This window comes from Peromyscus leucopus, chromosome 5 (assembly GCF_004664715.2).
Source record: "Peromyscus leucopus breed LL Stock chromosome 5, UCI_PerLeu_2.1, whole genome shotgun sequence".
Taxonomy (NCBI): domain Eukaryota; kingdom Metazoa; phylum Chordata; class Mammalia; order Rodentia; family Cricetidae; genus Peromyscus; species Peromyscus leucopus.
The window spans coordinates 89,545,601-89,568,786 of record NC_051067.1 but is presented as its reverse complement, the minus strand read 5'-3'; the positions used below and the strand labels follow the sequence as shown (position 1 = coordinate 89,568,786).

At 46.7% G+C, this 23,186-nt stretch overlaps 1 protein-coding gene across 6 annotated transcripts in view; it reads right to left on the bottom strand.

The window, feature by feature from the left end:
- Nucleotides 1-23,186, bottom strand: part of Gab1 (GRB2 associated binding protein 1) — a 110,140-nt gene that overhangs the window by 63,878 nt on the left and 23,076 nt on the right. Inside the window, exon 1 of one of the 6 annotated variants that reach the window (XM_028881773.2) lies at nt 1,871-2,169. The exons of the other annotated variants lie outside the window; for them this stretch is intronic. The gene's annotated coding sequence lies outside the window, so the exon portion shown is untranslated. Of the gene's footprint in view, nt 1-1,870; nt 2,170-23,186 lie in introns of those variants that run through there. 6 annotated transcript variants of the gene reach the window in all.

The following is a 23,186-nucleotide window of genomic DNA, read 5'->3' as shown; positions in this document are numbered from 1 at the left end:
CCCAGGCTTCCAAACAGTTTAAAGTATTTTCTACAAGAGAAGGGCCAGGGCTGCTGGATGCAGTGGTGCACACAGAGATGGAGACAGGAGAATTAGAAGTTCAAGGCCAGCCAGGATCCTGTCTCAAAAAGTCAGAAAAAAAAACCAAATAAATAAAGATACATGCATATAAAATTAATGTGAAAGTAATTACTTCAACATTTTAACAGCAGTTTTTCTATGATTGGCTCAATAACTGTTTCCTTCTTTATAACTTAAGAATTTGAATTTTTTCTATAATACATTGTAACAATATGGTTTTAATTACTTGGTATTTCTGGAGTTTAACTCAGGGTCTCACATATGCTAGGCAAGTAGTTTGCCTAGTTACACACCCAGTGCCCCCCCCACATATGCACACAATTTTTTTTTTAAGGACAGTCTCACTGTGTACTTAGCTTTTCCTGAAGTCTAGACTCTCCTGCCTCAGCCTTCCAAGTGCTGGGATGACTGATATGAACCATCATCATATATTTTTTAAGGAGAACTAGGTAGAAAGACGCCACGGCACTAGAAGAAGACTTCCCCCTTCACTGTTAAGAGGATGAGAACAGTGGTCTGGGAAAGAGTACAAGCTCATCGCTCTCAACCGTCAGAACCTGGCACACTCACAAATTAAGCATCAAGTGAGGACTCGAGGATCCAACAGTAGAAAGTCTCAGGAAAAATCAGCAGCTATCACAACCCATCAAAATACAGGAGAGAGGGTCCTGACACACCACCGCACACCAGCGCTATGGCCACACTTCATTAAATTGACAGTGAAAAGCGGCAGGTGGTGTGTGTCTGCGGCACTCACGTATCTGTGCTCCTTATGGAAGTAGAATTTCTTAGGAATTATGATTTCACAATTACTGTTTTGGAACTGAGAAAACAGAAAAGAAAAAAAAAATACCCAAATTGTTGAAATAATAATAATAAAGTGCATGCGTCTCATAATTCAGCCGTGGCTAACGTCATGTAGAAAGCAGTTTTCATTTCACAGTGGAAAGCCCCCAATCATGTAGGAGCCTAAGACAGAAGAAAGTTTAAGTCTGGATAATGTTATCTTTCCCATTCCCACCAAAACAGAACAGAATCTGAGGGCGCACAGTTATTTTCAGATATTAATAATTAAAAACTATTTTTTTTAACAGCTCAGCTGCTCAGGCTAGCTAACACCATTGTCCTGTCTCACTGACGGTCACACGATCCTCAAGCGCTCTTTCTCAGACGGCGTCTTCCCTGGCAAACAATACCTTCTTTCACGAGCCAACAGATCATCAAAACAGCCTGGGCTCTGGCGTCTGTGCTCTTCAAAGCATGGAACCTCTCCAGAGCTAAACAGGGAGTATTCCAGGAAAGAGCAGGTAGAAAGTTCAGGAAAATGCCTAATAAAGTTCCACTGCCTTTTCCCAAAACACAGCTTCCCAAGCCCCAAATACTACAGCAGAGCAGAAAAACAAGTATGTTCTTCAGTCACGCTCCTTAGATAGACTCTTACTGGTTCTTCAGTGAGAACTCTCTCCACAGCATTATTCATTTCATTAGCAGGGGAAACACACACACACAAAGCCAACACCGGTAACACAGGTCAACAATCGCCACCTGACCTAGCCTATTACAAAGTACCTGCAGAAACAGTCAGGCTCATCAATGATTCGACCGGCATAAATAGATAAGATTTTCTGCAACGAAGTAACAGTGGACAAAGGAAGATGGATTTATGACAGACACAGCCTCCGTCAGCGTAAGCAGAGAAGAAAAGGCAACCCAGTGGGAAAGAAGTCACAGAGATAATGAGCGGGATTCAGATCTAGTCACATAAATACGATGAAGAAGACAAACATACCTTTCATGTGGGCTGCCTAGAGAGGCAGCTTCCCTGGCCCGCTGACTTCCATCAATCCGCTCATGACCAGTCCAGGAAAGTAATATATGACTTCAGTAATGCTTCCTGGCCTTCACCCAAGTCAATGACTTCAACCGCTCCACATTAATAACAAAAGCCAGCCGGAGTGGATGCAGGGAGAAAGGAAGAGATGAAAGGCCAGCGCAGCTCCTCAGAGGACAGCTACCTCTTGTTAAAGATGCAGCCAAGCACCGACTGTTCGGAAGCAAGAGTCTCCTCCAATGAGCTATTAGCGGCTAAAGAGCCTACTGTCGGCCCGGTCCACACCAAGCTCTCCCAACACAAAGATCTTCACTGTACAACACCAGGAGTGCTCTGTGCACGCTGCACAGCTTGGAGGCTGCTGGACTGCCAATCAGGTCGATGCTACTCGCCTCAGCGTACTGAAGGTGAGACACTCACAGGTTAGCTGAGGCAAACGCAGCTTGTCTGGCTCCTGAGGAGATGGGAAGAGCCACTGGACACGGCCATCACCCAGTGAGTGCTCTGAGGAGATGGGAAGAGCCACTGGACACGGCCATCACCCAGTGAGTGCTCTGAGGAGATGGGAAGAGGCACTGGACCTGGCCATCACCCAGTGAGTGCTCCTGAGGAGATGGGAAGAGCCACTGGACACGGCCATCACCCAGTGAGTGCTCCTGAGGAGATGGGAAGAGCCACTGGACCTGGCCATCACCCAGTGAGTGCTCCTGAGGCTCACAGCCCAACCCATATGAGGCTGGAGACATGGCAGGTGAGATGGAAGTGGCTGAAGCTGACTTTTGCTCAGTGGCCACACTGGGTCAGACCCTGTCCTACTTTGCTTCCTACTGTTGTTGTAAAGACCATGACCCAAAGCGCTTTGGGGAAGAAAGGCATTTATTTGGCTTACACATCCTCATCACAGTTCATCACTAAAGGGAGTCAAGGCAAGAAGTGAAGCAGAGGCCACGGAGGAACTCCGCTTACCGGCTTCCTCAGCTTGCTTCTATATACCGCCGACAAGCACCTGCCCAGGGGTGGCACCGCTCACAGTGGGCTGGACCCTTACACATCCATCATTAATCAAGAAAATGCCCCGCAAACCTGCCCACAGGCCCATCTAATGGCGGCATTTTCTCAGTGGAGGTTCCCCAGATGACTCCAGCTTGGGTCAAGTCGGCAATAACTAGCATAGTCCCTTTAAAACAACACATGCTGGGGGCTGGAGAGAGCGCTCGGCCATTAAGAGAGCTTCCTGTTCTCCCAGTGGACACAAGTTCACTCTCCAGCACCCAAGCACGACCACCAGAACTCTAGCTCCTGGGGATCCAGCACTCCCCTCGGGCTTCCTAAGGTACATGCAGTGGTGGCATACACCTTTAATCCCAGCCCTTGGGAGGTAGAGGCAGACTCTGTGAGTTCAAAGTCAGCCTGGTCTACAGAGTCAGTTCCAGGACAGGCTCCAAAAAGAAAGAAACCCTGTCTTCAAAAAAAGAAAAAAAGAAGCAAAGATACCTGAAGTCCATCGCAGGACACAGTACTCTGATAAAGACGTCCTGTAACAAGTACAAAATAAGACTCCGAGGAGTCAGGTATCTTGTCTAAAGCCACTGGGAGGTAATGCTGGCCTTGGGACCCTACACATTGGAGTTCCTATCACTATAGAAAGGTTAACTCTCGAAAGGGGTGACTCTCTCAGTCAACAGCTGAGGTCTATCTCCCGTATTTCAATGGATACTTCTTTGGCTGTGGGCAGGGACACAGGAGAAGGGAAATGTGTGCCAACAAAACTCCACTACAACACAGAATAAGCTCTCATGCCCTAGAGCATTCCCCAAACTGTTTCCCACTGAGCAATGCTGCAGAGAACCAGCGTCTGGGTGTGCATATCTGTCATATGGGAGCCAAACATCTATAAGTCATGGGACATTTCACACTCGATCTTTACCAAAATGCTAAGAAACTATTCATTTTACATTTGAAAGGTACTGAAGATGCTTGCTACTAAAGGATTCTGAGGTTAAATTCCTCTGTAAAGGTAAAAGTTCTTTTCTAATAATCTAACTGTCTTACTTCTTGAATTCTCAGAAGTAGCTATTGTCTATTTTAGCCAGATCTCTTAAGGTATAATATATAATCATCCAAATTATTTTGCATGTGCTTGCTATGTGGTTTTGCCTTAAACTTAATGAGTGGGCCACTCCACAGTTCCACCTCTCTGTCTGTCTGTATCTCTATGGATTGCTAAATTGCCAATCATGACAGCATATAAATTATTCTGCATTTAACAGCTTGGCTGAGACTATGGTGGACTAAAAAGAGTAGGCAGAAAAAAAAAGAGAGTAGACATGATTATGATGATTATAATCATAAAAGCATGGTGAGGCTGGGATTCGCCAGGAAGAGGGTTTTGAGAGCTAATCTTCTTATATTCTGGAAAGGAAGGCCAGGGAACTAAGAGTGAGGGTGAGAAAAGAGGGGGTGGGGCATGAGGGGACATAAGTTTAAGAGAGGTAGATAATAGGTGGATGGATGGATAGATAGATAGATGATAGATAGATAGATAGATAGATAGATAGATAGATAGAAAGTAAGCATGACGTATCAACACATGGGGCTCAGGATGGATGGGGGTGTTGAGCCCTGAAGCCCAGGAGTTAAAGGATGCTTTCTAAGTCTTAACTGGAGTCTGTAGAAGAAACACCAACCCCATTAGAATGCTATCTACTTCCACACCGAGTCTAGAACACAAGCCCGCTAACGTTAACATGACACTATATTAACATTAATGTAAGGAAAAGCAACTGTGTCCTACTTGACATCTTTCTTCTTCTTGATTGCCCTGATTAGTCAATAGTGCCAATTGTCCCTGGAAGGGGGGGGGCATATGGCTTCATATCTAGGATCTTAATACATAGTTGTGTAAATTCAGCGCCAATTTACAGCAGACAGAAGGTGTGACAAGACCCCGATGTCCTCTGAAACGATTCAAGGTTGGCAAGTGGAGGTGCTTTAAATCAGCTAATGTGCCCAGCCTCAGATCCTTTCACTGCAGAATAAAAATCTCTCCTTTCTCGCCACCAAACACTGGCTACCGCTTGAATCTTAGGGCTCTGACACAAAAGTCAATGCTTTTATGAGTTCTTTTAAAACAAGGATTTTCGGGCTGGATAGGGGGCTCGGCCAAGCCCGTTCTTGCAGAGGACCCTCGGTAACTCCTCTTCTGACCTCTGCCTGGGAACCAGGGGAGGGTGGTGTGAAGCTGCCTGAGGCCAAAGGCACCAGGTCAGAGAGAGGCGAGGACTGGGAGTCTGTGGCCTGTGCGTGACCTGAAACGGGAGCTGAGAGGAAAGGTGTACTCAGGGGCTGGGGATGTTTATACCGAAAAGCCACCTTTTCCAAGGAACAGATTTCCTTTGTTTTTAACTGTAATTTCAATTTTGACTCCTGGATGTAAGGATGATGGCAAGTTACCATTGAACCTTGTCTGGATGTGCATCATTGCCCTGCACAGCAACATGTAAGAGAAGGCGAGTTAAATGAACTCCGAGGGCCTGCCTGCAAACTCCACCACCACATACGATGTACCGCTTCTACAGAGCACCCCATTTCACGTTCTGACCAGCGGAATACAAAGTTAAGGATTATGTGTTCACGTGACCAGGGCTAAAATTAACTACAATTGCAAACTGAAGCCTTTCTCAGAGATTCCTTTTCATTTCTTTTGAGCACAGGCAGACGTACACAGAGCATTTCAATGTAACACAAGAACCTTCACAAAACCCCCACATACTAAGATGGGAGGTCACAAAAGGAGTGGGAAAGTCCCCTCTGTCCTGAGGGTGTGCCAAGACATCTGACATGGTCACGTCACCAGGACTCTACAGTTATTCAACCCAGAATCCGTTTTTTTTTTTTTTTTTAAGTTAAATCAGCATAGATACTGCAATGTTCCAAAAAGTCCCAAGCAGCATTTCTTGCCGGAATAATTAACTTCTTGATGTTTGCCAAAAGATTTGTTCTGAGAAAAATGTCTCCCTGCTAAGGAATTCCAAATACAAAATGCAGAGAGGCAGGTTTTTCAGTTATTAATTTCGAACAAATAAATCACCAAAATACATAGTCAAAAGTTTTTCTGGAGAGATTATATCAAGTTTAATACTGAAGAGAGGTTTAGAAAAGAGAGACCTCAGAGCCTGAATGTGGCCGCCATGTCTACGAAGCAATGAGAACATTAGGAGAGGTTCAGCCAGCACAAGCTCTGCCTTCCTTGCTATACAAAAAGATTTATCCACAACTGTTCAGAGTTGTTTCGTCTCGGTGTGACTGTCTAAGGTCTACATGAAACCAAACAAAAGACAAAAGGACCATCCAACTAAATCTAAACGGGACATGAGCCGCACCAAAGGCCACGCAAGCATGGCAGCTTTTACTCTACCTCAAACACAGGTGGATGGCACTCCCCGCACAGCGTCCTGCCGTTTCCTCCTGCGACTCACTAAACAAGGCCCTCCAAGCAGAATCTTTGAAAAGACAGAGTAAGAATGATAGAGATCAAAGCAGAAACAGCGGACACGCAAGAGAAACTCCGAATTGCCTCATGTCTGTCCCAAGGCGTCCCCGGCTGCCGAGCGTCTCTGTAAGTTCTGATGAAGAACAGCATAAGCCCACTTAAAGCTGTTTGCAGTCAGAAGGTACAAAGTGTGAGAACCAAATTCTCTCAGCTATTGAGATGAGTCTTAAAATAACCACAAGCAGCTAATATTTAATTTGGTGTTCTTACCTTCATGTGAGAAAACCTAGCGAGACACAAAATGCCCCTTATAAAACATAACAACCCACGACAGAAGTCACGCACAGTCCGTTCCTCTACAGTGGGCCTCATCTCAAGTTTCTAGAGAGAAAAACCAAAGGTGGTTTTTTTTTTGGGGGGGGGGCAGCAAATCATTGTCTCTTTCTTAAGTACTTGGAACAGTCTCTCGTGAGCTGGCAGACGGTCCCACAGGGCTATGCCAGAAGTCAGCTTCCAGTGGGTTTGCTTGGTTCGTGTGAACCTGAGAAATGTTTACTCTGCATCTCGAACTTAAAGAATAATGGGTCTAGACACTCGTTTTTCGGGGACATTAATAAGCCTTTATAAGCAGATGAGACAGCTCAGGAGCTGAGGGAGCTTTGGGACCCACATAGTGGAAGGAGGGAATTGGCTCCCACAAATCGTCCTCTGACCTCCACACATGCCGTGATACCCACGCATCCACTCACCCCATAATAAATAAACTTAAAGCAAATAATCATACAATTCCAGCCCGGTATTCACACACACACACACACACACACACACACACACACACACACACACACACAAACATTTTTTTAATGTTCACTAATCCAGAGTGGGGGTAGGGTGAGGAGGGCCCCAGAGGACAACAGGCTGTGTGCCTTCCAGTCTATTCCAAAGCTGAACTTCATTTGCTGGCTGCCTGCTCTGCATTTACAGGAAAGCTGATGGCTATTTTGCTCCCAGGGGACATTTGGCAATGGACAGAGACATTTTTGGTTGCCACAGGCTGGGGGTCGGGGAGTACACAGCATTTAGTGATTTGAGACCAATATACAATTAACAATTACAATATACATTATGCATCCTATAACACAGGCACCCCCCACAACAGGCTCACAGGCCAAACTGGCAGCAGTGCTGAGGCCAGGACCCGCTGCGGAGGAAAGCATGGAAAACTAAATATTACAGAGTCTGAGGCCACTCCCCCCATATCCTATTCTAAGATGTAAGAAACGGAAGGGTTTCCAAGGGTCAAAGGGCAGCAGAAAGCAGGAGAGTTTCCTCCTACTTCCCATCCCTTCCTGCTCAGTGCTGGGACTCAAGATGGGTAAGTCATGATTTTTGTCGTGCAGAGGCCACCACCTAGCAAAGGAGACAGAGCCAGCTTCATGCCGCCCGCCTAGGTGGGTGTTTAGCAGGGACAAGGAGTAAGCAGGAGGCTTATAGAAAGAAATTCCTCTTTACGAGGAATCCACTTTAACCCTCAGCTGCTACTGAAGTGCCTTCTTCATTGGTGAATTTTAAATAGATACAGTCAACCAAAAAGCTTGGCTATCAATGTGTTCGATCTAACAAAATCATGCCAAGTGTCCCGGAGCCATCTTCTAAGGGAGGCTATGCCCAACATCCCATGGAGAAAACCAACAGTCTTCCAGTGATCACTGGGTCTATTAGCTCAAGGAGACAGACATCTGTCTTACAGGGCAAGGAGAGCAAGGAGCGTCCATGGCGGGGGGGGGGGGGGGGCAGCCTGCTTCCTAGGATATTCTGGATGGTATGGAGTGTCCCTGCACACCCAGGCACTTCTGAAAATGAGTCTGTCCAGGTGGAGACAGTGAAGCAAGACCAGGGTCCACCAGAGCCACCACCTCAATGGCGGCACTTCACAATCAACCCATTTGGACAACGGTCCCACATGAACTCTGTCAGCCACGGAGAGCAATTATGAGCAGGACTGTTACAGTTTCTCATCAACTGAAAATCACTCAGAACTGAATAGACAGACACAGGATACCTGGCAGAAAATCCACCGACAGTACATCCTGTTGATGAACCCCGTCTAAGACTCCAGGAGAGTGCCTACCAGGTGGAGCTCTTCACACACACACACACACACACACACACACACACACACACACACACACACACAAAACAAACAAATAAACAAACAAAAAAAACAAACAAGGGAAACCACAGAGTAGCCTCTTCTCCTTAAATTTAGCTAATAAACCGATCCTTGGCTCAGCAGAAAAGCCACCTTCAGTGGACTTTTGTATTAGGCAAGAGACGGCTTTAATAACTCTTCTTTGAAAGTCACATTGTTACCCAACCGTGGTGGCACAGGCCTGTAACCGAAGCAGTTCAAGGCCAGCCTCAGATACACAGTGAGCTTTGGGTTAGGTCATTTAAGCAGAGTTAATATGTGATATATAGATAATTTCTAACTCCTATAAAATAAGACACCAAGCAAAAATAATTTTTAAGTTCTGCTTTTAAAAATTCATTCGGTGTTATTATGATTTTATTTCTGTGCATGTGCTTGGGATGGTTCCCAACACATGGAGCCATATTTCTGGCCCCAAACAAAAAATTTCAAGAGGTGTTTAAATAAAACACAGGAACCTTTAAAAACCATTTCAACCACATTTATTTACTTACTTGTGGAGGGGGGGACCACGCGCTCCCAGGCACTTGTGTAGAGCCCATACTAGTCAGTTATCTCTTTCTACCATGTAGGTCTCAGGGATTGCACTGACCTGAGAACAATGTAGTCTCATACAGAACTCATAAATTAAAAAAACTAAACCCAAATCATGCCCCAGTGCTTTGGCAGTTAGCTAAAACTGAGTGTGAAAAGGAATTCGCCTCCTGAAGAGAGGTCAGATAAAGGGGGCGGAGCCCAGCAGCAGCAGCCAGTCAAGCAGCAGGGTCCACAAGGACCCTGGTCCCATTCTCCCACGTTCTTCTAAGGTTTACGAGAAGCAAGAGGAAAACACCAGGAAAGAGGGTGGCATGCCTTCACAAAGTCAGAAGACAAATGATTTAGTTTCTATTTGACCTCGTTTTCTTCTAGATAACGATCACGGCAGAGACTTCAAGTTGGAAATAGTTACCCTTGAAAAAGTGACAAGAGGGTGGTTTAACTGCAGCCGTGGTTCATCTTTAGGGACCCAGGAGCCACTACAAACAAAGCCTGCATACAATGAGGACACGATGACAGTCAAGACTGTCCATGGTTCCTGCCATGCCGTTTTCAACCCCTCCCCCACCCTTTTTCTGGTTGTCATTTGAGGTTTTTAAAAGGGGTATATTTATTTTTGTTTTCTGCACGTTTGCCTGCATGTTTACCTGCGTACCTTGTGTATCCTGATGCCCATAGTGGCCAGAAGAGGGTGTTGGGTCCCCTGGAGCAGGCGTCACAGGTGGCTGTGTGTACCACCATGCAGTGAGGGCAGCACATGCTCTGATTCACAGGGCCATCTCTCCATCACTACAACGCCATCTTAAAGGAAGAAAACTTAGCGACGGGGAACGACCTGGTACCACTTCACCATTTAATGAAACAACTGTATTAATTACATAGTTGAAGCCTGAGAATGTGCTTATTAATTTTGCAGATGACAGTATTCAAAAGGATCTTGGGCTAGAGAGATGGCTCATCAGTTAAGAACACTAACTGCTCTTCCCAAGGACCCTGTTTCAGTTCCCAGCACCCACACAACAGGTCCCAACCATCTGTAACTCCAGTTCCAGGAGACAGGACACCTCTCTGTCCGACACCGGCACCATCCACACACGGTGCACATACATACACACAAAAGCTAAACAGTCACACACATAAAAAGAAACAAATGGAAAATGGGATTTTTTTTTTTGGGGGGGGGGTCTGGGTTTTTTTTTGGACAGGGTTTCCCTGTGTATCTTTGACTGTCCTGGAACTCACTCTGTAGATCAGGCTGACCTCAAATTCACAGAGATCCTCCTGCCTCTGCTTCCTGAGTGCACCACCACAGTGGTTAAAGGTGTGCATCACCACTGCCTAGCGGAAAAACAGGATCTTGACAGAGAAGAAAGCATGGATGACAATGAACTTACACTCTAAGAGAGAGAAATAGAGGTACACAAGAATATTCTGTACACATGAATAAACTGGACAGACAGAAATGCCAGGGAACTGGCCTAACAATACTTGGATACTGAGAATCAATCACCAGATCAGTCTCTTGTTTCTATTTTTTTTTTTTTTTTTTTTTTACAGGAAATTCAATCCCCAACTGCCTTACTAAATGGAAAAAACTAGTTCAAGGGAAGAAAGTCAAAAAGGCACTACCCAAGGTGAAGCCACATCTGGAGACACCAGGTACATTCCTGGAGCAGCGATGTGGGAGGAAGACTCACGGGGTTAAGAGACAGAGACCACGCATGTGAGAAATTTGATCGAAATGGAGGGTCAAACCCAGAACACTGCAGGAACCAGGGTCATGACGGCTTTCTTCAGATGGAGAGACCTCCTAAACATGTTCTAGCTTCTTGCTGTCTCTCCAAAATGTAAAGCCCAGCCCTCCAACTCTGGCTTGACGGGAAGACAGCAGGCAGGACCTCTCAGCATTCACAGGCAGGATGATGACGCGGCCTGGGCTGGAGCTGGACTTCTTGGCAACCATATCACCTGGTTGACTCATATGAGTTAAAACTTAATTTAAAGCAGTTTCTCTTGTGACCAGGGTTAACTGCTGTTAACAGTTAACTGCTGTTATCACTGACAGACATCATGTTTTATGTTTGTTGGCTCTAAGATGCCTCTGTCTGACCCTGGGCACCGAGAACAAATCATGCCCACACGAGATACTCCGTAAGTGTGAGCTGCATACACGGATGACTATTAAAGAAACAACCAAGAAGCTGTCTGGAGAGAAAAAGACAAATGCAAGAAGACAGCCTTGTCTTGTGCAGCTCCAAAAGACAGAGAACAAACGGCCAGGCGAGATGGCAGGGGATGAAGGCACTCGGGGGCAAGGCTGGCAACCTGACTTGGATCCCCAGATTCTGCATGGTGCAAAGAAAGAACTGACTCCCACAAGGCGACCTCTGACCTCCACAGGATTCTCATGGACCGCACATGCCCCCTCCCTTGCACCAAACAAACGAACGAACAAACAAAATGGTTTGGAAAACAAGAAGTTAGAGGAGGCAGATGTCACTGCAGAGAAAACTTTCCACAGAGATTTACTCAGCAGCAAGCAGAACAGAGTGTCCCTGGAGCACACGCTTGTTCCCTTTACCTGAATATACTAAGGTGGATGTTGAGTAAATATGTTTTAGGATACCTGACAGGGTAACTTCAAGCATCTTTGAATCAGCGACTCCCCAGCGAGTTCCGTGGTATCAATGTGGAAGACAATGCTGCCCCATCTGAGAGGACATCTGTGCTGGCCAGTTTCCACTCCGCCTCCAGCCCGCGCTGGATCACATCCTATGCTGCTTTCAGACCGAGGAGGCTGAGCTAACTCGGTCCCTCTTAGATGGGCGTGGCCTGGGGGCAACGATGGTAGGAGATAGGAAAGGAAGCTGAGATTGGAGGCTGGCTCCGGGCGTGCATCCTTACACAGGCTCAGGGTTTGGCTTTAACTGCCGGAGGCTTGAGCTGCCTGCAAGGCAACCCTTTCCACAGCCACCTCACTGTCCAAGTTATAAACAATCACAACCAACACCATCTACTTCAAAACTGACCAAGTCCAAGACTCTTGACATCCGCTGTTGGGAAAAAAAAACAAAAAACCTAAACCCCACAAATCTGGATTCTCCCCCCTTCCCAAACTGGGCTGCGGTCCTGCCCATGGGTTCCTCTTCTCTCATGTATGACCACAAAAAGTAATTTAGCACTAAAACATAAGAAATGCTTTGCCATGCTGACAAAAACCCATCTTTTTTTTTCTTCTTCAAAACTAGGGCCAGTCATCTGTACTTCCCTCCAATAGACCTGTGGATACGGCTAAAGTACGAGAGCAAAGAGCAGGTTCATCTACGTTGCCTTTGACGTCTACGTGTGCAGAGAACACAGCGTGCACAGAACGCAAGCGTGAAACTTCTGAGAGTTTAGGATGTGTCAAACTAAAACAACATCCAGAAAGAAAAGGGAATTTGCTGTCTTTTAAGTCCCCAGATCAAGTTCACCTTGGACGTTAAAAAAAGTTAGCCAAAGTTAACATGAAGCTCACCATCTGAAAAAATGTTCCCATGAATCAGGTAACAGCACCTGGGGCCGCCCTCCGTCATTCACACCTCTGATATGAAAAAGTCCGGCAATTTGCAGATGTCAGTGTCTGTCAAATAGTCTTAATTTTCCAAATCTAGTTGATCTTTTCCATTGATGAAACTGTTACTTCACTGTGTAGCTAGTACGTGCCCGTTATGAAAAAGCGTTTTCAGCTTGGAGGGGCTCAGTTAACAAAGCACTCTCAGAACAAGTCTGAGGGCCTGCGGTCCCTCTCCAGCGTCACGGAGAAGCCTAGCGTGGCAGTGTCTGCCGTGAGCCCAGCTTCAGCCCCTTTCCGCCTCGCCGAAGCCAGTCACTGCACATAACTGATGGGCTGTTCTTCCACTCAAACAGAACTAATCTCTCAGGTGTGAGGTTTCGATCTCTCATAATTATGGGAACCAGATTCCAAAGAAGATCAAGTTTCCTATTAAAAGAAACAGCTCGGATGTTGGCTAAGAAACCCAACATGTAGCTTATCCTTATATGCAGAGAGTAAAAAGAACTCTAATACAAAGCTGCGTGCATGAGTGAGCAGGCAGATAGATATATGACGGTAGAAACAGGGATACACAGCTGCTGCAGAAGTGTGGACACAGGAAAACATAGAAAGCAAAAAAGGATGTAGTCCCAGCACTCCCAGATGCAAACTCAAGTTATGTACAGATTTGGGAATTCACATGTGCAGATGCTGGCCACTGAAAGAGTGAAATCTGCTCAGCTGGAAACAGTGGCAGCGTCTCCCCAGGTCCTGGGAGGAAGCGGCATCAGCTCACTTGCCAGGAGCATTGGACTATTCGATTTTCAGGCTTTATTAAAAGTAAGAGCTATCCACCAATAAGAGGGTCTGTTGTTCAAAGATGTGACCCACAGCACTAGGAGAGAGGAGGGGGAGGAGAGGAAGGGGGAGGGGGAGGAGGGGGAGGGGGAGGGAGGAGGGGAGGAAAGGGAAGGGGAGGAGGAAGATGATTTGCAATTAGCCAGACAACTCAGTCTCAAGTTGGAAGGGAAAAAAATGATTACTTCACACAACTCCTCACAATTCAGAAAGCTCAAAATATAAAAATATAAAACCAAAAAAGGTTGAGGTAACTTTCAGGGAATTTTAAATATATTTTATAAATACCAGCGGTTCTCCTGTGAAAATGCAGATGCCCCACATCCCAGCTCCCAGTGCTACAGAGATGCATGGGGTGGGGACACACAGGGTAACTGACCTTGAGAAGCCTACGCCACTCAAATGCATGTCTGACTCTAAAGACACAATGTGCTGTGTGCATGAGTACACACATGAAGGACACACACATATGAAGGACACACACAGTACACATGAAGGACACACACATAAGAAGGACATGCACAGTACACATATGAAGGACACATGAGTACATATGGACACACACGAGTACACACATGAAGGACACACACGAGTACACATATGAAGGTGGAATGAAGGAATAACACAATTGTTGCAAAAAGTACACAGACCACAAGAAAACATTAAAAAGGCAGAAGTATGTATTCCTACCATATGTGTGTTAAACTTGTAGGAATCACATGATTTTTAAAGTGAAAGTATCTGGACTTTAAGTCTTTGTCCTTCCACGTCAGTTTCTTGATGTGTCTTTATTCTTTTTATTATGAAAAAAAAAGCTAAAATAAAAATGCACTGGGTGGGCTACCAAGACTGCTCAGTGGTGAAGGCACCCAAGCCTGTGATTACCTACGGGACTCCCGCACAGCGGGCCGCCTCCGACCCGGGCCAGGCACAAACCACACCCAAACACCTGTCTTCACAGAGATCCTTTATTGAGAAGGGAAGAAAAGGTAAAGTGGCTGCTTCTGACTCGGGCAGAAAACAGCCGCAGATGACCTTGAAGGTGTCGTTCTTAAGAGGAGAAGGGGAGATCAGTGTTAGGATGGGCTAGGACGCGGTGGTAGAGGAGATAGGGGATGAGGGAGAAGGGGAGGGGACGAGAGAGGGGGAGGGGATATTCCAGAGGGACAGAGGACGGCCTCTTGATAGGGAGGAGGCCGACGTGGCACATGGGCAAATGGCAGCTTGGAAAGGTAAAGGGGGAGCCCCCTCCCCCTCTCATGTTAGGATGAGGGGTCTGATTTTAATTGCACATGTTAATTAGGTGAGCCAAAGGGGGCTTCTGATAGCTGGACCTTGGTAGTCAACCTCAGAGGAGGAAGTGTCCAAATAAGGGAACAGACCTTGGTGGCTAGCTTTAGGAATGTACCTCTAACGGTTCTTAGCGTGGCAGAGGGAACAGGAGAAGGGCAAGGCCTGCCAGGCTCACCAGCTGGGCAGAGTCCCTTCAGGACCCATATGGTGAACATAGAGAACTGACTCCCAAAAGCTGTCCTCTGACCTACACACGTTAGAATGTGTGTACACACGCACACACTAAAATATCACAAAAGAAATTAAGAGGGCTAAATCACTTGGAAGTTAATAATTGGCTATGTCACAACATAAAGTGAAATGAAATAAAATGACATCACACTGTCTGCTCTAGGCTTTGGCAGGGTCATACTGCTATTGGCCACTTGAGAATGTCACTATGCTTTCGTCCACTGTCATCTGAAAATAAGTTTGGTAACAGAACCACAGAAGCCAAAGGAAACAGGCAAATAGGTAAAGCCACTCAAAAGTCACAGAATCAGCATGTCACATCTGGAAATGACTTTCTGGCCTATGGTTGAACTCTTAAGTGAAATCTCATATTGACTTCTGCTAGGTAGAGTCGGCTTCATTCACGTGTGAATCCTTCCTACCCCATCATCCAGCATGTGCTAGGCACATGGCAAATACATCTGACATAAACTACCCATGTTTGTTGGATGAAGGAAATTCATTTTAATGTAATAATTTATAATCTCCAGAGAAGAGATTCCTCAGGCTCTGATCCTTCAGCAAAGTAACTGTCCGCTGTTCACTTATAGGAGAAGTGGGTAAAAGCTGAGCAGGAGGTACACGATGGAGGTCCCCACCAACTGGGAAGTTCTCCTCGAGAACTCAGATACAATGGATTCATCAGATTCACTCAGATCCGTGTTCCCACAGAAACAAAGTCCACTATGGTCTCTTCTTCAACCAGCATCTGAGAGACACTAAACACCATGTACAAAAATGCTCCATGCAGAAACTACTCAGTACCCCAGAGTGGGAACCCCTTCCAATGCTCCCCAAGAGGAGGACTCCTTCAAGGTTAGTCTGGGGGACATGTGGACAGAGAGAAATGGCCGGCTCCAATTCTCCTCTTGCTCTTTGCTCACTCACCAAGTAATGGGGATGGAGCCAGGGCCTCAGACCGTCTACACAGGTTCTACCACAGAGCTACATCTTAGCCCCAAACAACCATATTTTTGAGGCCTTTATGTCACACCCCATGCTAGACATGGTTTCTAACAGGGAAGGGAAAAAATCAAAAGGGTTAGAAACAAGAGTGGTGAGGTGAGAGGGAATGATACGCAAAGGAGAGAAGAGGATCAGAAAGGTCAATCATAGTTTTCCCTCGTCTCCATTTGTGCTCTGCCCATCACCGGGGACAGAAACAGATCCTCAAATGTAGACATGGGGAGAGGTAAGCGTCTCTTTACTTCTCACATCTCTTGTAATAGATCTTCATGCCAACTAGCATGGGGCTGTCATGATTGGCAAAGATGCAGGGCGGGGCAGAGGACAAGCCGACACTGGAGCCCCAGCCCGATCTGAGGAAGGGCCCCTCATGACCCCAGGACAACGGAGAGAAGCCAGGCTGGAATCACAACGTACGAGTAACGCCAGGAAGGAAGCAGAGCTCTCAGAGCCCAGCTGAGGCAGATGCCACTCCGGATACTTAACCCTGCAGTCACCAAGTGTGCCTCAACGTAGATCCAGCTGCGCCCGTGGTTTTCAAGAACAGACTTTCTTTCCTGCACTATGATGGTAACTTGGCATCTTCCGGGGTGTATGGTGGTGGAGGGGGAGGCTGGCTCTAAGTTCAAGTCCCTTACAAAAATGCCACTCTATTTGCATAAAACCTACCCACAGCCTCCCAGACTGCCTAAATCATTTTAATGTTAATTCTAGCAATTAATACATGTAAATATTTTATAAAGTACTAGAGCCTGTGCATATACAGTAGAGATGAAAACTTTTCCCAAGTATTTTCTACTGATGATTACTTGAATCCAAGAATACAGAAGCCACAGTACGGATATTTTTATTCCATGCCCAAGCACTCTACAGTTCTCTCTAGAGGTGATGGTCAGAATACTCTAGCTAGCCACATTTATATTTTGTAATTTACTTAGTTTTTGTGTATGGGTGTTTCACCTGCATGTCTGTCTGTGTACCATGTGCATGGCTGGTGGCCCTGCAGCCTGAAGGGAGCAGAAGTTATAGATGGTTATGAACGATTTGTGGGTGCTGGAAACGAAACTGGTCCTCTAGAGAAGCAACAGCACACTTACCCCTCAAGCCATGCAAGGCTCCAGCCCAGAGGCGGCATTTAAACCATCATCTTTTGTGAGGTGAACTCAAGGCCCTGCAAGGGTGACATCAGGAAAAAAAGACAAGCAGGCATCGGAACTGGATGGGAGTCATCACAAGGCCTTACGGGTTGGAAGGGAGGTGGCAGATTGGCCTCTGTGTAGAGACGTGTAAGAGACCAGTTATTCTTACCAGAGGGCCACCTAGAGCAACAGCATGGGGTATGGGGGGGGGGCTGGTGACGACACCCTAGTTTACCTAGAATGTTCAGAGAGTCAGCACCCAAGGCCCCACAGGAAAACCACTAAAAACCCAAGCACAAAATCGTACCTGTCCCAGAATAAGGTAGGTCTTGTTGCTGTTGTTTGCTTGTTTTTGTTTTTAATCACTGCACTTCTTGGCTGATTTAGAGAGGGAAGGTAGGCCGAGAACACAACAGCAAATTTCACAACATCGGCTTAACTTCCTGCTTGGCCAGCTCACCCCACCTTCTCCAAGCCCCTGGCCACTGGCCACTTTCCTTTTAAAAGCGTGCTCCAGCTGCTTCGCAGGTTCCCAATCTGGCCCTCCGCCCGCCAAGTCAGAAACAATCTTTTGATGGTTCCTCCTTGTCTAAGCTGCCCCTGAGCCAGCGTTCTGGCAGCTTCTCTCCTCTCTTGTGGACGGATGGGTTCCTTCCGTGCAACCTCCTCAAGACACCAGAGCACAGGGACTCCTTCAGCCTGTGACTCCAGAATCCACAGCTGGCCCCTGCCACTTTCTGGGGACTGGCAGGGTCTTGCAACTCTGGATAAGAGGTAAAATCTTGGATTAAGGGACATCATGCAGAAACACCCGGAAACTGTCTACTCTTAAGTCAGGGAGCTCGTCTGTACTCCTCTAAAAGATTTCTGTGCAGAGAAGGCTGATTCAAAGGCCAGAGCACGGTTCTGGAGCAGACAACCATGGCTTGGAGTCCGTCTCCTCACTCCTGTGTGTGGGCTGGGGACCTACTCCGAGCACCGGCTTCCTAGATAATAAAAAAGGGAGCAATGGCCTCTACTTTTCAGAGTGGTTTCACAGACTACAAAAAAGAACAAACAAACAAACAAATCCAACCTGGCCTCTCTGGAGGCCTTGCCAGCGGGTCACTGGGCCACCGTGGCTCTGCACTGCCCCAAGGCTACAGGTCTCCAGAAGGGCCTCAGAGTGACCGAGAAAGCGAGTAAGGCCAGGCCCAGCTGGTGTTGAAAACATGTCAGGCACATCACTGGACCTTCCAAGTTCCAGCAGGGTACAGTAGTCTGGGGGCTGTAAAGTTTGGCACCCTAAAAGAGGGGTCCACTGGAGCTCAAGGGTCATACAAGAGACTCAGGACACACACGCCAGGAGGAAGTGGGAGGGCCGAACAGCACAAGACAGCCACCACAGAGGACCACTGAGCCCACCGGTCTTAAAATAAACGTCTGTGTGAGAGCACCCCACCCCCGCCAAGTCCCACAGTTGTCCACCACATAATAGCTACTTCTGTGTTTGTGTGTGCTATTATGAGAATATTGAAAACTATGGGTTTTACTGCACTTTTCTCATTACTATTAACAGACATTTTATATTTCCCAAATTAATTATTTTTTGTGTGGGTTAGGTATGGGATAGGCAAAGGTCAGAGGACAATTTGCAGAGGTGGTCCTCTCCTGCCATGTGAGTTCAAAGGACTGAATTCAGGTCCACAGGCTTCAGAGCAAGCGCCTTTACTTCCTACACAATCACTGGCCAAATATTTCCTTAGAATTAAAGTACTTTAAGACTTAGCTCACCTTTATTTTTTTCTACATGCTGCCACAAGCCACATGTAATGGAGATGTGATTTTTCTGTGTTATACAATACATGCCACCAACACACCACATGTGATAGAGCTGTTTGTGTGTGTGCGTGTGTATGTGTGTGTGTGTGTGCACGCACGCGCGCGCCTGTGTGTGTGTGTGTGTTATCCAATGTCTGAGCTCCCCTTGCTGTGTCAGAAAATCATTAACACTACAAAAATGAAAGCCCAGGTAATCATTTCTCATTGACTCTCTAACCTAAAATGTAGGTACAAGATCCAGGCCACTGGCTCTGCCCACTAAACCCACGCCGGCTTTTGAATCATTTTAAGGAGCAGGAATGGGGCCCCAGAGCCGGCTTGTGGAATAAAGGTGCTTGCCACCCAGCCTGATGACCTGAGTTCTTTCCCCAGGTTACATGGTGGAAGGAGGGAGAGAACGGACTCTCCCAAAAACTGCCCACTCACTTCCACACACGCACTACGGCATGCCCCCCCTGCCCCCTGCAATAAATAAATGTAATTTTAAAAGTTATCTAAATGAAGAAGCATCAGTGAGAACTATATAAAAAAATCTGTGTCAGTGGTTGGGGTGGGAGGCAGCTGGGGAGGGAGGCAGCTGGGATGGTGGTACTGTCTTATGTCACCGGTATGGGCAGTGTGTGAGGTGGGACCTATGGTCATGGCCCACAGGCAGGTGGGATGTACTCCTTGGACCAGTCTAGCTATGCTGTTCCTAGGCGACAAGCTTCCATGGTGGGTACTCAGATTCCCAGAAAGATTATGAGATACCTAATACCCACCCCCAGAAGAAAGAGAGAGATAGGGGAGTGGAGGGGAAGGAAGAGGAGAGGAAGGGAGGGAGGGAGGGAGGGGAAGAGAGGGAGGGAGGAAGAGAAAGGTAGAGGGAGGGAGGAAGAGGAAGGTAGAGGGAGGGAGGAAGAGGAAGGTAGAGGGAGGGAGGAAGAGGAAGGTAGAGGAGGGAGGGAGGAGGAGGAAGAAGGAAGAACCTCTTTCTTTCTGACTGAAGCAGAGATTTCTGTTGCATACAACTTTGACTCTTAACCGATATGGTCCATCAGGTAACAGCTCACTGCTTTGGTCAAAGCTACTGTTAAGTTTTCAGAGCAAGCACATGCAACGAATCATTTTAGTCAGAGTCTGTAAGTTGCTGAGCAAGAGGTTATGGGCATTTCTGAATTATTTTTTAAAATTAATAGAAGGATGAATATATTACCATAGTGTTTTAAAGGTAATAATCTATGACGTGGGTCAGGCTGAGGCCGGAGGATGCAGAGCTGGAGGCCTCATTGGATAAACTGCAAATTCAAATCGAGCCTGGGCTACAAAAACAAGACCCTATAGAAAACAGAACCAAAAACTAAAAAAAGAAGAAAATCTGTTTTTACCAATCAGATGGAGAGATGCAATACCACTCTTCCCTCAAAAAGCATCTATAGCTCGGTGGTTAGGAACACTTGCTGCTCTTACAGAGGACCTGGGTTCCAGTTCAGCATCCACATCTATCTGCAACTTGAGCTCTGGGCAGATCTGATGCCCTCTTCTGGCCTCTGCAGGCTCCTGCATACATGTGGCATACATTCACAGAGACACACACACATAAATAAAACTAATTTAAAAAAAAAAAAAAAAAGCATTCTTGTGTGTTTGACATTTTATCACACGAAAAAGCCCTCTAAAATACAAACAAGCAAGCAAGCAAGCAGAAACTTGTTTTGTTTTTGTTAGTGCTGAGTTTTAGGGCTCTGACACACTATTCTACCATGGAGCTACCTGTCCAGCCCCAAAGCTTGAGCTTGCTCTCCTGTTAAATACAATGCTGCTGCTCCGCTGAACGGGTGTGCGTGTGCGTGTGCGTGTGGGTGTGTGTCAGCGAGGGGCAGAGGCTTGTGGTGACCTAACAGAACACAGCAGCAACAAGCTTCGATGGAGCTCAGACCAGCTCCAGATTGAAAAGTATATTTTGCCTTCCACTACAACCGACAGTTATTCTCATTTTAGTCACTATGGGTAGTGTGCTAGCCTCCTAATCATTGTAACTAAACTGTAAAAAAGTCTGTATTAATGGTCCCCATGGCTTATTACCAAAACATTACCAAAGTACTTTAAAAAGTCTTTTCGGTAAGACCCAAGTTGCTACAAGAAGTCACATAAAAAAACTTTCTCCAAAAAGCAAGCATAAGGATTCTGAGAAGAAAACAGCTTACAAGGAAACTTTTTTTAGCGCGGAGGGAAAGGGTTTGGGGAAGGGACTTTCGGGAAAAGGAGCTCCAGCCGCCAGCTGTCCGCAGGCTCCGGCTGGTGCAGCGCTGGGTGTTCCTAAGTGTCCAGGAGAACTCCTCATCCCAGCCCTCACGTGAGTGTCCACTCGGTCCTCTGACAGCTACCCCAGAATGGCAGCCACTGTCTGAATGGAGGTTCACCAACCCTCAGGAACCCCGAAAAGAGCAAAGTCGGGCCGGCAAGCTGGCTCCTTGGGCAAAAGTGCTCGTCACCAAGCCTAAAGAACTGAGTTCAACTCCACCTGGGGGAAGGAGAGAGCATTGCCTTCCACAAATTATCTTGACCTCTACATGCAAGCCAGCCAACACACAGACCCACAGATGCGTGTGTGTGTGTGTGTGTGTGTGTGTGTGTGTGTGTGTGTGAGAGAGAGAGAGAGAGAGACAGAGACAGAGACAGAGACAGAGAGAGAGAACACCAATATGTGTAAAAAATATATTGTATAAATAAGAAACTTTCAAGGAGTAAAACCTGTTATTTTTAATTTTTTTTTAAAGAATAGAGAAAAGCAGTCAGGCGGTGATGGCGCACGCCTTTAATCACAGTACCCGGGAGGCAGAGGCAGGAGGATCTCTGAGTTTGAGGCCAGCCTCATCTACAGAGCGAGTTCCAGGACAGCCAGAGCTACACAGAGAAACCCTGTCTCAGGGAAATAATAATAACAATATAGAAAAGCAGTTTCTCAATCTCAACTAAAGAAGCAAATTTAAATAGAAAAGTGCTTTTTAAAAACCAGGGTCAAAAAAAATAAACTGTTTGAAAACCATCTCAATTCCAGAACTGATTTTTTTTTAAACAGGTGTAACACACAGGCTTATCATCTCCCTCACTATTTAGGACAGAATGGGGAAACCTCTTCACACAAGGACTAGTTTGTCTGTGAGCCAGCCTTAGTTAGATCACCGGGACAAGGCCACAGAGTTATGGCCATTTCCTCTTCTCTCCAGAATCATTCAACACCAGCGATGCAAGGCAGCCAGGCAGGTCGCAACCTGTCTGACCTACAGAAACGGAGACTCTTTTAGGGTATTTCAAACTCAGAGTGACTCACCGGGGTGGGGGTGGGGACACAGGCTGGTGCTAAACTGAGATCTTCCTAAGAGTTACCTCCCTGTCTCTGAACAGAGAGCGAGCCTACAAGGGTCAGCATCGGACTTCCACTTTGGATCTTCGGGAGGAGAGGGGCGCTCCAGGAAAGTATCCATACCGGCGGGGCGCAGAGTCCTGCAGAGAGCTCAGTGCACTCGCCGGTCCGACAAGACGCGTCCTTCATGATGTGAACAGGACAGTGTTATTCTGGGAAACGTCTAAAGTAACCCTACAGCTGAGGAACACAGTGTCACACAGTGTCACACAGAAATGGCCGTCACGAAACACTCTCCTACCCAGCAGGTCCCACCCAGCCTTCCCTGTTTTCACAGTGCGCACGGGCAGACGAAATCTCTGCTGCCATGGGTGCAACTCCTGAGGAAGCACAGTTCGCAGCTATCTGCTTTTAGCCCCCGGGCATCTGCGGTATCAGGCATGACGTGCTGCATGTCGCATGTGGAAGGTGTGTCAAGACCCAGCCTTCCTTACTAGTTTCCCATTCATTTCCTGTAACTCAGAGAATGGAAACTGACCCAAAGGCGGCAGTCCCTGGGCACCTGGCCACGGGGCCCTTTAGTGCGTCACCCTTCAAGTACTGTTTAACTTCTAATACCATTTAAAATGTTATCGCATATTTACTTAGCTCTGCAGTTTATAACCAACCAACCAAACAGGAGAAGCCAGTCTGAATTATACAATGTACCAGGGAGCCAGCTGCCGTGGGACGGACAAGTCAGAACACGGCCTGAGCGAGCTGAAGCTCACCACACTTGAAGGCAGCCTCCCCGACTCACTTCTGT